Below are 17065 nucleotides of genomic sequence, written 5' to 3'. Positions count from 1 at the left end.
CACATATGGCCAGGACCGTAACATGGTCTACTAGTAATGAAGCACGATGGTTGGCAAACCAATAAAGTAGCAAAACAGCAATGAAAGAACAAAATTTGATGAAAATATAGAACAATTTCTATGAATAAATAGGCAGTAACACCAGCTTGTGCTGCCCGTAAACCCAAGCAAAAAAGCTTACAGCACCTGGTATTCCCAGGCGGTCTTCCTACCAAGTACTAACCAGGCCCGGCTCTATTTGGCTGCCGAGATCGGACGAGATCGGGCGCTTAGAGAGCGGTGTGGCCGTAAGCTGCATTTGATATCATCAACAGCTCTTAAAAACGCTGGAGAAGCAGAATGCATGACACTTGCTAAGAAGAAGATAAATGTGGCAAAGTACAAAGTACTATAACTGTACTGGTCTGTTACGCCCCTGTCTAGGGGGTCAGGGTGAAACATACAAAGATAAATTTGCATGTTCCCTCTCCGATTCCCAAACCAAAATCCAGGATCGACATGTTCCAACAGAATGATATTTATTTTAAACGAAAGAAAGTGTCAAACAAAACATGACACTACAACTCAGGGCGAACCAAGGCCAACATAATAAACAAAATAAGCCATTTCCCACAGAAAGTGCTAGCTAGCCTGATAGAAAGAAACAAACCAAAAGACAGTCGCTAACCCTAACTCCCTAATGCGAAAACAAGAGAAAACAATCAAAAGAAAAATGGCAGTCCACCCCTACAGATTTAATACTATTTACAAAATATACAATTTATAAACAAAACCACGGCACAAAACCTAACAATTCAAAAATGCTAAATAAGGTTTGGAAACCAAGAACAGCAAACAGGTGCTGCTGCCAGAAAGAGCCTCGCTAGCTGTTGGGAACCGTACTTTTAAAACTCCAGGAAGTGTAGGATGGACCAATCAGCTTCCTGTACTTCCCCCAAATCCGGCCAATCAGGCAGGGCACCTATAAGAACAAGAAAATAAAAACAACACATATGGCCAGGACCGTAACATGGTCTACTAGTAATGAAGCACGATGGTTGACAAACCAATAAAGTAGCAAAACAGCAATGAAAGAACAAAATTTGATTAAAATATAGAACAATTTCTATGAATAAATAGGCAGTAACACCAGCTTGTGCTGCCCGTAAACCCAAGCAAAAAAGCTTACAGCACTTGGTATTCCCAGGCGGTCTTCCTACCAAGTACTAACCAGGCCCAGCCCTATTTGGCTGCCGAGATCGGACGAGATCGGGCGCTCAGAGAGCGGTGTGGCCGTAAGCTGCATTTGACATCATCAACAGCTCTTAAAAACGCTGGAGAAGAAGAATGCATGACACTTGCTAAGAAGAAGATAAATGTGGCAAAGTACAAAGTACTATAACTGTACTGGTCTGTTACGCCCCTGTCTAGGGGGTCAGGGTGCAACATACAAAGATAAATTAGCATGTTCCCTCTCCGATCCCCAAACCAAAATCCAGAATCGAGATGTTCCAACAGAATGATATTTATTTTAAACGAAAGAAAGTGTCAAACAAAACATGACACTACAACTCAGGGCGAACCAAGGCCAACATAATAAACAAAATAAGCCATTTCCCACAGAAAGTGCTAGCTAGCCTGATAGAAATAAACAAACCAAATAATAGTCGCTAACCCTAACTCCCTAATGTGAAAACAAGAGAAAACAATCAAAAGAAAAATGGCAGTCCACCCCTACAGATTTAATACTATTTACAAAATATACAATTTATAAACAAAACCACGGCACAAAACCTAACAATTCAAAAATGCTAAATAAGATTTGGAAACTAAGAACAGCAAACAGGTGCTGCTGCCAGAAAGAGCCTCGCTAGCTGTTGGGAACCGTACTTTTAAAACTCCAGGAAGTGTAGGATGGACCAATCAGCTTCCTGTACTTCCCCCAAATCCAGCCAATCAGGCAGGGCACCTATAAGAACAAGAAAATAAAAACAACACATATGGCCATGACCGTAACATGGTCTACTAGTAATGAAGCACGATGGTTGACAAACCAATAAAGTAGCAAAACAGCAATGAAAGAACAAAATTTGATGAAAATATAGAACAATTTCTATGAATAAATAGGCAGTAACACCAGCTTGAGCTGCCCGTAAACCCAAGCAAAAAAGCTTACAGCACCTGGTATTCCCAGGCGGTCTTCCTACCAAGTACTAACCAGGCCCGGCTCTATTTGGCTGCCGAGATCGGACGAGATCGGGCGCTTAGAGAGCGGTGTGGCCGTAAGCTGCATTTGACATTATCAACAGCTCTTAAAAACGCTAGAGAAGCAGAATGCATGACACTTGCTAAGAAGAAGATAAATGTGGCAAAGTACAAAGTACTATAACTGTACTGGTCTGTTACGCCCCTGTCTAGGGGGTCAGGGTGAAACATACAAAGATAAATTTGCATGTTCCCTCTCCGATCCTCAAACCAAAATCCAGGATTGAGATGTTCCAACAGAATGATATTTATTTTAAACGAAAGAAAGTGTCAAACAAAACATGACACTACAACTCAGGGCGAACCAAGGCCAACATAATAAACAAAATAAGCCATTTCCCACAGAAAGTGCTAGCTAGCCTGATAGAAATAAACAAACCAAAAGATAGTCGCTAACCCTAACTCCCTAATGTGAAAACAAGAGAAAACAATCAAAAGAAAATGGCAGTCCACCCCTACAGATTTAATACTATTTACAAAATATACAATTTATAAACAAAACCACGGCACAAAACCTAACAATTCAAAAATGCTAAATAAGATTTGGAAACCAAGAACAGCAAACAGGTGCTGCTGCCAGAAAGAGCCTCGCTAGCTGTTGGGAACCGTACTTTTAAAACTCCAGGAAGTGTAGGATGGACCAATCAGCTTCCTGTACTTCCCCCAAATCCGGCCAATCAGGCAGGGCACCTATAAGAACAAGAAAATAAAAACAACACATATGGCCATGACCGTAACATGGTCTACTAGTAATGAAGCACGATGGTTGACAAACCAATAAAGTAGCAAAACAGCAATGAAAGAACAAAATTTGATGAAAATATAGAACAATTTCTATGAATAAATAGGCAGTAACACCAGCTTGAGCTGCCCGTAAACCCAAGCAAAAAAGCTTACAGCACCTGGTATTCCCAGGCGGTCTTCCTACCAAGTACTAACCAGGCCCGGCCCTATTTGGCTGCCGAGATCGGACGAGATCGGGCGCTTAGAGAGCGGTGTGGCCGTAACATGCATTTGACATCATCAACAGCTCTTAAAAACGCTAGAGAAGCAGAATGCATGACACTTGCTAAGAAGAAGATAAATGTGGCAAAGTACAAAGTACTATAACTGTACTGGTCTGTTACGCCCCTGTCTAGGGGGTCAGGGTGAAACATACAAAGATAAATTTGTATGTTCCTTCTCCGATCCCCAAACCAAAATCCAGGATTGAGATGTTCCAACAGAATGATATTTATTTTAAACGAAAGAAAGTGTCAAACAAAACATGACACTACAACTCAGGGCGAACCAAGGCCAACATAATAAACAAAATAAGCCATTTCCCACAGAAAGTGCTAGCTAGCCTGATAGAAAGAAACAAACCAAAAGACAGTCGCTAACCCTAACTCCCTAATGTGAAAACAGTCCAAAGAAAATGGCAGTTCACCCCTACAGATTTAATACTATTTACAAAATATACAATTTATAAACAAAACCACGGCACAAAACCTAACGATTCAAAAATGCTAAATAAGATTTGGAAACCAAGAACAGCAAACAGGTGCTGCTGCCAGAAAGAGCCTCGCTAGCTGTTGGGAACCGTACTTTTAAAACTCCAGGAAGTGTAGGATGGACCAATCAGCTTCCTGTACTTCCCCCAAATCCGGCCAATCAGGCAGGGCACCTATAAGAACAAGAAAATAAAAACAACACATATGGCCATGACCGTAACATGGTCTACTAGTAATGAAGCACGATGGTTGACAAACGAATAAAGTAGCAAAACAGCAATGAAAGAACAAAATTTGATGAAAATATAGAACAATTTCTATGAATAAATAGGCAGTAACACCAGCTTGAGCTGCCCGTAAACCCAAGCAAAAAAGCTTACAGCACCTGGTATTCCCAGGCGGTCTTCCTACCAAGTACTAACCAGGCCCGGTTCTATTTGGCTGCCGAGATCGGACGAGATCGGGCGCTTAGAGAGCGGTGTGGCCGTAAGCTGCATTTGACATTATCAACAGCTCTTAAAAACGCTAGAGAAGCAGAATGCATGACACTTGCTAAGAAGAAGATAAATGTGGCAAAGTACAAAGTACTATAACTGTACTGGTCTGTTACGCCCCTGTCTAGGGGTCAGGGTGAAACATACAAAGATAAATTTGCATGTTCCCTCTCCGATCCTCAAACCAAAATCCAGGATTGAGATGTTCCAACAGAATGATATTTATTTTAAACGAAAGAAAGTGTCAAACAAAACATGACACTACAACTCAGGGCGAACCAAGGCCAACATAATAAACAAAATAAGCCATTTCCCACAGAAAGTGCTAGCTAGCCTGATAGAAATAAACAAACCAAAAGATAGTCGCTAACCCTAACTCCCTAATGTGAAAACAAGAGAAAACAATCAAAAGAAAATGGCAGTCCACCCCTACAGATTTAATACTATTTACAAAATATACAATTTATAAACAAAACCACGGCACAAAACCTAACAATTCAAAAATGCTAAATAAGATTTGGAAACCAAGAACAGCAAACAGGTGCTGCTGCCAGAAAGAGCCTCGCTAGCTGTTGGGAACCGTACTTTTAAAACTCCAGGAAGTGTAGGATGGACCAATCAGCTTCCTGTACTTCCCCCAAATCCGGCCAATCAGGCAGGGCACCTATAAGAACAAGAAAATAAAAACAACACATATGGCCAGGACCGTAACATGGTCTACTAGTAATGAAGCACGATGGTTGACAAACCAATAAAGTAGCAAAACAGCAATGAAAGAACAAAATTTGATGAAAATATAGAACAATTTCTATGAATAAATAGGCAGTAACACCAGCTTGAGCTGCCCGTAAACCCAAGCAAAAAAGCTTACAGCACCTGGTATTCCCAGGCGGTCTTCCTACCAAGTACTAACCAGGCCCGGCCCTATTTGGCTGCCGAGATCGGACGAGATCGGGCGCTTAGAGAGCGGTGTGGCCGTAACATGCATTTGATATCATCAACAGCTCTTAAAAACGCTAGAGAAGCAGAATGCATGACACTTGCTAAGAAGAAGATAAATGTGGCAAAGTACAAAGTACTATAACTGTACTGGTCTGTTACGCCCCTGTCTAGGGGGTCAGGGTGAAACATACAAAGATAAATTTGCATGTTCCCTCTCCGATCCCCAAACCAAAATCCAGGATTGAGATGTTCCAACAGAATGATATTTATTTTAAACGAAAGAAAGTGTCAAACAAAACATGACACTACAACTCAGGGCGAACCAAGGCCAACATAATAAACAAAATAAGCCATTTCCCACAGAAAGTGCTAGCTAGCCTGATAGAAAGAAACAAACCAAAAGACAGTCGCTAACCCTAACTCCCTAATGCGAAAACAAGAGAAAACAATCAAAAGAAAAATGGCAGTCCACCCCTACAGATTTAATACTATTTACAAAATATACAATTTATAAACAAAACCACGGCACAAAACCTAACAATTCAAAAATGCTAAATAAGGTTTGGAAACCAAGAACAGCAAACAGGTGCTGCTGCCAGAAAGAGCCTCGCTAGCTGTTGGGAACCGTACTTTTAAAACTCCAGGAAGTGTAGGATGGACCAATCAGCTTCCTGTACTTCCCCCAAATCCGGCCAATCAGGCAGGGCACCTATAAGAACAAGAAAATAAAAACAACACATATGGCCAGGACCGTAACATGGTCTACTAGTAATGAAGCACGATGGTTGACAAACCAATAAAGTAGCAAAACAGCAATGAAAGAACAAAATTTGATTAAAATATAGAACAATTTCTATGAATAAATAGGCAGTAACACCAGCTTGTGCTGCCCGTAAACCCAAGCAAAAAAGCTTACAGCACTTGGTATTCCCAGGCGGTCTTCCTACCAAGTACTAACCAGGCCCAGCCCTATTTGGCTGCCGAGATCGGACGAGATCGGGCGCTCAGAGAGCGGTGTGGCCGTAAGCTGCATTTGACATCATCAACAGCTCTTAAAAACGCTGGAGAAGAAGAATGCATGACACTTGCTAAGAAGAAGATAAATGTGGCAAAGTACAAAGTACTATAACTGTACTGGTCTGTTACGCCCCTGTCTAGGGGGTCAGGGTGCAACATACAAAGATAAATTAGCATGTTCCCTCTCCGATCCCCAAACCAAAATCCAGAATCGAGATGTTCCAACAGAATGATATTTATTTTAAACGAAAGAAAGTGTCAAACAAAACATGACACTACAACTCAGGGCGAACCAAGGCCAACATAATAAACAAAATAAGCCATTTCCCACAGAAAGTGCTAGCTAGCCTGATAGAAATAAACAAACCAAATAATAGTCGCTAACCCTAACTCCCTAATGTGAAAACAAGAGAAAACAATCAAAAGAAAAATGGCAGTCCACCCCTACAGATTTAATACTATTTACAAAATATACAATTTATAAACAAAACCACGGCACAAAACCTAACAATTCAAAAATGCTAAATAAGATTTGGAAACTAAGAACAGCAAACAGGTGCTGCTGCCAGAAAGAGCCTCGCTAGCTGTTGGGAACCGTACTTTTAAAACTCCAGGAAGTGTAGGATGGACCAATCAGCTTCCTGTACTTCCCCCAAATCCAGCCAATCAGGCAGGGCACCTATAAGAACAAGAAAATAAAAACAACACATATGGCCATGACCGTAACATGGTCTACTAGTAATGAAGCACGATGGTTGACAAACCAATAAAGTAGCAAAACAGCAATGAAAGAACAAAATTTGATGAAAATATAGAACAATTTCTATGAATAAATAGGCAGTAACACCAGCTTGAGCTGCCCGTAAACCCAAGCAAAAAAGCTTACAGCACCTGGTATTCCCAGGCGGTCTTCCTACCAAGTACTAACCAGGCCCGGCTCTATTTGGCTGCCGAGATCGGACGAGATCGGGCGCTTAGAGAGCGGTGTGGCCGTAAGCTGCATTTGACATTATCAACAGCTCTTAAAAACGCTAGAGAAGCAGAATGCATGACACTTGCTAAGAAGAAGATAAATGTGGCAAAGTACAAAGTACTATAACTGTACTGGTCTGTTACGCCCCTGTCTAGGGGGTCAGGGTGAAACATACAAAGATAAATTTGCATGTTCCCTCTCCGATCCTCAAACCAAAATCCAGGATTGAGATGTTCCAACAGAATGATATTTATTTTAAACGAAAGAAAGTGTCAAACAAAACATGACACTACAACTCAGGGCGAACCAAGGCCAACATAATAAACAAAATAAGCCATTTCCCACAGAAAGTGCTAGCTAGCCTGATAGAAATAAACAAACCAAAAGATAGTCGCTAACCCTAACTCCCTAATGTGAAAACAAGAGAAAACAATCAAAAGAAAATGGCAGTCCACCCCTACAGATTTAATACTATTTACAAAATATACAATTTATAAACAAAACCACGGCACAAAACCTAACAATTCAAAAATGCTAAATAAGATTTGGAAACCAAGAACAGCAAACAGGTGCTGCTGCCAGAAAGAGCCTCGCTAGCTGTTGGGAACCGTACTTTTAAAACTCCAGGAAGTGTAGGATGGACCAATCAGCTTCCTGTACTTCCCCCAAATCCGGCCAATCAGGCAGGGCACCTATAAGAACAAGAAAATAAAAACAACACATATGGCCATGACCGTAACATGGTCTACTAGTAATGAAGCACGATGGTTGACAAACCAATAAAGTAGCAAAACAGCAATGAAAGAACAAAATTTGATGAAAATATAGAACAATTTCTATGAATAAATAGGCAGTAACACCAGCTTGAGCTGCCCGTAAACCCAAGCAAAAAAGCTTACAGCACCTGGTATTCCCAGGCGGTCTTCCTACCAAGTACTAACCAGGCCCGGCCCTATTTGGCTGCCGAGATCGGACGAGATCGGGCGCTTAGAGAGCGGTGTGGCCGTAACATGCATTTGACATCATCAACAGCTCTTAAAAACGCTAGAGAAGCAGAATGCATGACACTTGCTAAGAAGAAGATAAATGTGGCAAAGTACAAAGTACTATAACTGTACTGGTCTGTTACGCCCCTGTCTAGGGGGTCAGGGTGAAACATACAAAGATAAATTTGCATGTTCCCTCTCCGATCCCCAAACCAAAATCCAGGATTGAGATGTTCCAACAGAATGATATTTATTTTAAACGAAAGAAAGTGTCAAACAAAACATGACACTACAACTCAGGGCGAACCAAGGCCAACATAATAAACAAAATAAGCCATTTCCCACAGAAAGTGCTAGCTAGCCTGATAGAAAGAAACAAACCAAAAGACAGTCGCTAACCCTAACTCCCTAATGTGAAAACAAGAGAAAACAATCAAAAGAAAAATGGCAGTCCACCCCTACAGATTTAATACTATTTACAAAATATACAATTTATAAACAAAACCACGGCACAAAACCTAACAATTCAAAAATGCTAAATAAGGTTTGGAAACCAAGAACAGCAAACAGGTGCTGATGCCAGAAAGAGCCTCGCTAGCTGTTGGGAACCATACTTTTAAAACTCCAGGAAGTGTAGGATGGACCAATCAGCTTCCTGTACTTCCCCCAAATCCGGCCAATCAGGCAGGGCACCTATAAGAACAAGAAAATAAAAACAACACATATGGCCAGGACCGTAACATGGTCTACTAGTAATGAAGCACGATGGTTGACAAACCAATAAAGTAGCAAAACAGCAATGAAAGAACAAAATTTGATGAAAATATAGAACAATTTTTATGAATAAATAGGCAGTAACACCAGCTTGTGCTGCCCGTAAACCCAAGCAAAAAAGCTTACAGCACCTGGTATTCCCAGGCGGTCTTCCTACCAAGTACTAACCAGGTCCGGCCCTATTTGGCTGCCGAGATCGGACGAGATCGGGCGCTCAGAGAGCGGTGTGGCCGTAAGCTGCATTTGACATCATCAACAGCTCTTAAAAACGCTGGAGAAGCAGAATGCATGACACTTGCTAAGATAAAGATAAATGTGGCAAAGTACAAAGTACTATAACTGTACTGGTCTGTTACGCCCCTGTCTAGGGGGTCAGGGTGCAACATACAAAGATAAATTAGCATGTTCCCTCTCCGATCCCCAAACCAAAATCCAGAATCGAGATGTTCCAACAGAATGATATTTATTTTAAACGAAAGAAAGTGTCAAACAAAACATGACACTACAACTCAGGGCGAACCAAGGCCAACATAATAAACAAAATAAGCCATTTCCCACAGAAAGTGCTAGCTAGCCTGATAGAAATAAACAAACCAAAAGATAGTCGCTAACCCTAACTCCCTAATGTGAAAACAGTCCAAAGAAAATGGCAGTCCACCCCTACAGATTTAATACTATTTACAAAATATACAATTTATAAACAAAACCACGGCACAAAACCTAACAATTCAAAAATGCTAAATAAGATTTGGAAACTAAGAACAGCAAACAGGTGCTGCTGCCAGAAAGAGCCTCGCTAGCTGTTGGGAACCGTACTTTTAAAACTCCAGGAAGTGTAGGATGGACCAATCAGCTTCCTGTACTTCCCCCAAATCCGGCCAATCAGGCAGGGCACCTATAAGAACAAGAAAATAAAAACAACACATATGGCCATGACCGTAACATGGTCTACTAGTAATGAAGCACGATGGTTGACAAACCAATAAAGTAGCAAAACAGCAATGAAAGAACAAAATTTGATGAAAATATAGAACAATTTCTATGAATAAATAGGCAGTAACACCAGCTTGAGCTGCCCGTAAACCCAAGCAAAAAAGCTTACAGCACCTGGTATTCCCAGGCGGTCTTCCTACCAAGTACTAACCAGGCCCGGCCCTATTTGGCTGCCGAGATCGGACGCTTAGAGAGCGGTGTGGCCGTAACATGCATTTGACATCATCAACAGCTCTTAAAAACGCTAGAGAAGCAGAATGCATGACACTTGCTAAGAAAAAGATAAATGTGGCAAAGTACAAAGTACTATAACTGTACTGGTCTGTTACGCCCCTGTCAAGGGGGTCAGGGTGAAACATACAAAGATAAATTTGCATGTTCCCTCTCCGATCCCCAAACCAAAATCCAGGATTGAGATGTTCCAACAGAATGATATTTATTTTAAACGAAAGAAAGTGTCAAACAAAACATGACACTACAACTCAGGGCGAACCAAGGCCAACATAATAAACAAAATAAGCCATTTCCCACAGAAAGTGCTAGCTAGCCTGATAGAAAGAAACAAACCAAAAGACAGTCGCTAACCCTAACTCCCTAATGTGAAAACAAGAGAAAACAATCAAAAGAAAAATGGCAGTCCACCCCTACAGATTTAATACTATTTACAAAATATACAATTTATAAACAAAACCACGGCACAAAACCTAACAATTCAAAAATGCTAAATAAGGTTTGGAAACCAAGAACAGCAAACAGGTGCTGATGCCAGAAAGAGCCTCGCTAGCTGTTGGGAACCATACTTTTAAACCTCCAGGAAGTGTAGGATGGACCAATCAGCTTCCTGTACTGCCCCCCAATCCAGCCAATCAGGCAGGGCACCTATAAGAACAAGAAAATAAAAACAACACATATGGCCAGGACCGTAACATGGTCTACTAGTAATGAAGCACGATGGTTGGCAAACCAATAAAGTAGCAAAACAGCAATGAAAGAACAAAATTTGATGAAAATATAGAACAATTTCTATGAATAAATAGGCAGTAACACCAGCTTGTGCTGCCCGTAAACCCAAGCAAAAAAGCTTACTGCACCTGGTATTCCCAGGCGGTCTTCCTACCAAGTACTAACCAGGCCCGGCTCTATTTGGCTGCCGAGATCGGACGAGATCGGGCGCTTAGAGAGCGGTGTGGCCGTAAGCTGCATTTGACATCATCAACAGCTCTTAAAAACGCTGGAGAAGCAGAATGCATGACACTTGCTAAGAAGAAGATAAATGTGGCAAAGTACAAAGTACTATAACTGTACTGGTCTGTTACGCCCCTGTCTAGGGGGTCAGGGTGCCACATACAAAGATAAATTAGCATGTTCCCTCTCCGATCCCCAAACCAAAATCCAGGATCGAGATGTTCCAACAGAATGATATTTATTTTAAACGAAAGAAAGTGTCAAACAAAACATGACACTACAACTCAGGGCGAACCAAGGCCAACATAATAAACAAAATAAGCCATTTCCCACAGAGAGTGCTAGCTAGCCTGATAGAAATAAACAAACCAAAAGACAGTCGCTAACCCTAACTCCCTAATGTGAAAACAGTCCAAAGAAAATGGCAGTTCACCCCTACAGATTTAATACTATTTACAAAATATACAATTTATAAACAAAACCACGGCACAAAACCTAACAATTCAAAAATGCTAAATAAGGTTTGGAAACCAAGAACAGCAAACAGGTGCTGATGCCAGAAAGAGCCTCGCTAGCTGTTGGGAACCATACTTTTAAAACTCCAGGAAGTGTAGGATGGACCAATCAGCTTCCTGTACTTCCCCCAAATCCGGCCAATCAGGCAGGGCACCTATAAGAACAAGAAAATAAAAACAACACATATGGCCAGGACCGTAACATGGTCTACTAGTAATGAAGCACGATGGTTGACAAACCAATAAAGTAGCAAAACAGCAATGAAAGAACAAAATTTGATGAAAATATAGAACAATTTCTATGAATAAATAGGCAGTAACACCAGCTTGTGCTGCCCGTAAACCCAAGCAAAAAAGCTTACAGCACCTGGTATTCCCAGGCGGTCTTCCTACCAAGTACTAACCAGGTCCGGCCCTATTTGGCTGCCGAGATCGGACGAGATCGGGCGCTCAGAGAGCGGTGTGGCCGTAAGCTGCATTTGACATCATCAACAGCTCTTAAAAACGCTGGAGAAGCAGAATGCATGACACTTGCTAAGATAAAGATAAATGTGGCAAAGTACAAAGTACTATAACTGTACTGGTCTGTTACGCCCCTGTCTAGGGGGTCAGGGTGCAACATACAAAGATAAATTAGCATGTTCCCTCTCCGATCCCCAAACCAAAATCCAGAATCGAGATGTTCCAACAGAATGATATTTATTTTAAACGAAAGAAAGTGTCAAACAAAACATGACACTACAACTCAGGGCGAACCAAGGCCAACATAATAAACAAAATAAGCCATTTCCCACAGAAAGTGCTAGCTAGCCTGATAGAAATAAACAAACCAAAAGATAGTCGCTAACCCTAACTCCCTAATGTGAAAACAGTCCAAAGAAAATGGCAGTCCACCCCTACAGATTTAATACTATTTACAAAATATACAATTTATAAACAAAACCACGGCACAAAACCTAACAATTCAAAAATGCTAAATAAGATTTGGAAACTAAGAACAGCAAACAGGTGCTGCTGCCAGAAAGAGCCTCGCTAGCTGTTGGGAACCGTACTTTTAAAACTCCAGGAAGTGTAGGATGGACCAATCAGCTTCCTGTACTTCCCCCAAATCCGGCCAATCAGGCAGGGCACCTATAAGAACAAGAAAATAAAAACAACACATATGGCCATGACCGTAACATGGTCTACTAGTAATGAAGCACGATGGTTGACAAACCAATAAAGTAGCAAAACAGCAATGAAAGAACAAAATTTGATGAAAATATAGAACAATTTCTATGAATAAATAGGCAGTAACACCAGCTTGAGCTGCCCGTAAACCCAAGCAAAAAAGCTTACAGCACCTGGTATTCCCAGGCGGTCTTCCTACCAAGTACTAACCAGGCCCGGCCCTATTTGGCTGCCGAGATCGGACGCTTAGAGAGCGGTGTGGCCGTAACATGCATTTGACATCATCAACAGCTCTTAAAAACGCTAGAGAAGCAGAATGCATGACACTTGCTAAGAAAAAGATAAATGTGGCAAAGTACAAAGTACTATAACTGTACTGGTCTGTTACGCCCCTGTCAAGGGGGTCAGGGTGAAACATACAAAGATAAATTTGCATGTTCCCTCTCCGATCCCCAAACCAAAATCCAGGATTGAGATGTTCCAACAGAATGATATTTATTTTAAACGAAAGAAAGTGTCAAACAAAACATGACACTACAACTCAGGGCGAACCAAGGCCAACATAATAAACAAAATAAGCCATTTCCCACAGAAAGTGCTAGCTAGCCTGATAGAAAGAAACAAACCAAAAGACAGTCGCTAACCCTAACTCCCTAATGTGAAAACAAGAGAAAACAATCAAAAGAAAAATGGCAGTCCACCCCTACAGATTTAATACTATTTACAAAATATACAATTTATAAACAAAACCACGGCACAAAACCTAACAATTCAAAAATGCTAAATAAGGTTTGGAAACCAAGAACAGCAAACAGGTGCTGATGCCAGAAAGAGCCTCGCTAGCTGTTGGGAACCATACTTTTAAAACTCCAGGAAGTGTAGGATGGACCAATCAGCTTCCTGTACTGCCCCCCAATCCAGCCAATCAGGCAGGGCACCTATAAGAACAAGAAAATAAAAACAACACATATGGCCAGGACCGTAACATGGTCTACTAGTAATGAAGCACGATGGTTGGCAAACCAATAAAGTAGCAAAACAGCAATGAAAGAACAAAATTTGATGAAAATATAGAACAATTTCTATGAATAAATAGGCAGTAACACCAGCTTGTGCTGCCCGTAAACCCAAGCAAAAAAGCTTACAGCACCTGGTATTCCCAGGCGGTCTTCCTACCAAGTACTAACCAGGCCCGGCTCTATTTGGCTGCCGAGATCGGACGAGATCGGGCGCTTAGAGAGCGGTGTGGCCGTAAGCTGCATTTGATATCATCAACAGCTCTTAAAAACGCTGGAGAAGCAGAATGCATGACACTTGCTAAGAAGAAGATAAATGTGGCAACGTACAAAGTACTATAACTGTACTGGTCTGTTACGCCCCTGTCTAGGGGGTCAGGGTGCAACATACAAAGATAAATTAGCATGTTCCCTCTCCGATCCCCAAACCAAAATCCAGGATCGAGATGTTCCAACAGAATGATATTTATTTTAAACGAAAGAAAGTGTCAAACAAAACATGACACTACAACTCAGGGCGAACCAAGGCCAACATAATAAACAAAATAAGCCATTTCCCACAGAAAGTGCTAGCTAGCCTGATAGAAATAAACAAACCAAAAGACAGTCGCTAACCCTAACTCCCTAATGTGAAAACAGTCCAAAGAAAATGGCAGTTCACCCCTACAGATTTAATACTATTTACAAAATATACAATTTATAAACAAAACCACGGCACAAAACCTAACAATTCAAAAATGCTAAATAAGGTTTGGAAACCAAGAACAGCAAACAGGTGCTGATGCCAGAAAGAGCCTCGCTAGCTGTTGGGAACCATACTTTTAAACCTCCAGGAAGTGTAGGATGGACCAATCAGCTTCCTGTACTGCCCCCCAATCCAGCCAATCAGGCAGGGCACCTATAAGAACAAGAAAATAAAAACAACACATATGGCCAGGACCGTAACATGGTCTACTAGTAATGAAGCACGATGGTTGGCAAACCAATAAAGTAGCAAAACAGCAATGAAAGAACAAAATTTGATGAAAATATAGAACAATTTCTATGAATAAATAGGCAGTAACACCAGCTTGTGCTGCCCGTAAACCCAAGCAAAAAAGCTTACTGCACCTGGTATTCCCAGGCGGTCTTCCTACCAAGTACTAACCAGGCCCGGCTCTATTTGGCTGCCGAGATCGGACGAGATCGGGCGCTTAGAGAGCGGTGTGGCCGTAAGCTGCATTTGACATCATCAACAGCTCTTAAAAACGCTGGAGAAGCAGAATGCATGACACTTGCTAAGAAGAAGATAAATGTGGCAAAGTACAAAGTACTATAACTGTACTGGTCTGTTACGCCCCTGTCTAGGGGGTCAGGGTGCCACATACAAAGATAAATTAGCATGTTCCCTCTCCGATCCCCAAACCAAAATCCAGGATCGAGATGTTCCAACAGAATGATATTTATTTTAAACGAAAGAAAGTGTCAAACAAAACATGACACTACAACTCAGGGCGAACCAAGGCCAACATAATAAACAAAATAAGCCATTTCCCACAGAGAGTGCTAGCTAGCCTGATAGAAATAAACAAACCAAAAGACAGTCGCTAACCCTAACTCCCTAATGTGAAAACAGTCCAAAGAAAATGGCAGTTCACCCCTACAGATTTAATACTATTTACAAAATATACAATTTATAAACAAAACCACGGCACAAAACCTAACAATTCAAAAATGCTAAATAAGGTTTGGAAACCAAGAACAGCAAACAGGTGCTGATGCCAGAAAGAGCCTCGCTAGCTGTTGGGAACCGTACTTTTAAAACTCCAGGAAGTGTAGGATGGACCAATCAGCTTCCTGTACTGCCCCCCAATCCGGCCAATCAGGCAGGGCACCTATAAGAACAAGAAAATAAAAACAACACATATGGCCAGGACCGTAACATGGTCTACTAGTAATGAAGCACGATGGTTGGCAAACCAATAAAGTAGCAAAACAGCAATGAAAGAACAAAATTTGATGAAAATATAGAACAATTTCTACGAATAAATAGGCAGTAACACCAGCTTGTGCTGCCCGTAAACCCAAGCAAAAAAGCTTACTGCACCTGGTATTCCCAGGCGGTCTTCCTACCAAGTACTAACCAGGCCCGGCTCTATTTGGCTGCCGAGATCGGACGAGATCGGGCGCTTAGAGAGCGGTGTGGCCGTAAGCTGCATTTGACATCATCAACAGCTCTTAAAAACGCTGGAGAAGCAGAATGCATGACACTTGCTAAGAAGAAGATAAATGTGGCAAAGTACAAAGTACTATAACTGTACTGGTCTGTTACGCCCCTGTCTAGGGGGTCAGGGTGCCACATACAAAGATAAATTAGCATGTTCCCTCTCCGATCCCCAAACCAAAATCCAGGATCGAGATGTTCCAACAGAATGATATTTATTTTAAACGAAAGAAAGTGTCAAACAAAACATGACACTACAACTCAGGGCGAACCAAGGCCAACATAATAAACAAAATAAGCCATTTCCCACAGAAAGTGCTAGCTAGCCTGATAGAAATAAACAAACCAAAAGACAGTCGCTAACCCTAACTCCCTAATGTGAAAACAGTCCAAAGAAAATGGCAGTTCACCCCTACAGATTTAATACTATTTACAAAATATACAATTTATAAACAAAACCACGGCACAAAACCTAACAATTCAAAAATGCTAAATAAGGTTTGGAAACCAAGAACAGCAAACAGGTGCTGATGCCAGAAAGAGCCTCGCTAGCTGTTGGGAACCGTACTTTTAAAACTCCAGGAAGTGTAGGATGGACCAATCATCTTCCTGTACTGCCCCCCAATCCGGCCAATCAGGCAGGGCACCTATAAGAACAAGAAAATAAAAACAACACATATGGCCAGGACCGTAACATGGTCTACTAGTAATGAAGCACGATGGTTGGCAAACCAATAAAGTAGCAAAACAGCAATGAAAGAACAAAATTTGATGAAAATATAGAACAATTTCTATGAATAAATAGGCAGTAACACCAGCTTGAGCTGCCCGTAAACCCAAGCAAAAAAGCTTACAGCACCTAGTATTCCCAGGCGGTCTTCCTACCAAGTACTAACCAGGCCCGGCCCTATTTGGCTGCCGAGATCGGACGAGATCGGGCGCTTAGAGAGCGGTGTGGCCGTAACATGCATTTGACATCATCAACAGCTCTTAAAAACGCTAGAGAAGCAGAATGCATGACACTTGCTAAGAAGAAGATAAATGTGGCAAAGTACAAAGT

The 17065-nt window shown here is 41.4% G+C and overlaps 16 pseudogenes; all 16 read right to left on the bottom strand.

The window, feature by feature from the left end:
• Positions 1-174: 174 nt before the first annotated feature.
• Positions 175-293, bottom strand: LOC137110137 (5S ribosomal RNA; annotated as a pseudogene).
• An 868-nt stretch (positions 294-1161) lies between these two features.
• Positions 1162-1280, bottom strand: LOC137110369 (5S ribosomal RNA; annotated as a pseudogene).
• Positions 1281-2148: 868 nt separating this feature from the next.
• Positions 2149-2267, bottom strand: LOC137110125 (5S ribosomal RNA; annotated as a pseudogene).
• Positions 2268-3134: 867 nt separating this feature from the next.
• LOC137110397 (5S ribosomal RNA) lies at positions 3135-3253 on the bottom strand (annotated as a pseudogene).
• An 857-nt stretch (positions 3254-4110) lies between these two features.
• On the bottom strand, positions 4111-4229 carry LOC137110201 (5S ribosomal RNA; annotated as a pseudogene).
• Positions 4230-5095: 866 nt separating this feature from the next.
• LOC137110396 (5S ribosomal RNA) lies at positions 5096-5214 on the bottom strand (annotated as a pseudogene).
• Positions 5215-6082: 868 nt separating this feature from the next.
• LOC137110368 (5S ribosomal RNA) lies at positions 6083-6201 on the bottom strand (annotated as a pseudogene).
• An 868-nt stretch (positions 6202-7069) lies between these two features.
• Positions 7070-7188, bottom strand: LOC137110114 (5S ribosomal RNA; annotated as a pseudogene).
• An 867-nt stretch (positions 7189-8055) lies between these two features.
• Positions 8056-8174, bottom strand: LOC137110394 (5S ribosomal RNA; annotated as a pseudogene).
• An 868-nt stretch (positions 8175-9042) lies between these two features.
• LOC137110264 (5S ribosomal RNA) lies at positions 9043-9161 on the bottom strand (annotated as a pseudogene).
• Positions 9162-10995: 1834 nt separating this feature from the next.
• LOC137110228 (5S ribosomal RNA) lies at positions 10996-11114 on the bottom strand (annotated as a pseudogene).
• Positions 11115-11971: 857 nt separating this feature from the next.
• Positions 11972-12090, bottom strand: LOC137110263 (5S ribosomal RNA; annotated as a pseudogene).
• A 1834-nt stretch (positions 12091-13924) lies between these two features.
• Positions 13925-14043, bottom strand: LOC137110102 (5S ribosomal RNA; annotated as a pseudogene).
• Positions 14044-14900: 857 nt separating this feature from the next.
• LOC137110227 (5S ribosomal RNA) lies at positions 14901-15019 on the bottom strand (annotated as a pseudogene).
• Positions 15020-15876: 857 nt separating this feature from the next.
• On the bottom strand, positions 15877-15995 carry LOC137110226 (5S ribosomal RNA; annotated as a pseudogene).
• Positions 15996-16852: 857 nt separating this feature from the next.
• LOC137110766 (5S ribosomal RNA) lies at positions 16853-16971 on the bottom strand (annotated as a pseudogene).
• Positions 16972-17065: the final 94 nt, after the last annotated feature.

The sequence above is a fragment of the Channa argus genome, unplaced genomic scaffold (assembly GCF_033026475.1).
Source record: "Channa argus isolate prfri unplaced genomic scaffold, Channa argus male v1.0 Contig009, whole genome shotgun sequence".
In the NCBI taxonomy this organism is placed as follows: Eukaryota; Metazoa; Chordata; class Actinopteri; order Anabantiformes; family Channidae; genus Channa; species Channa argus.
Note: the sequence above shows the minus strand (reverse complement) of the source record. Positions and strands in the feature narration are given on the sequence as shown.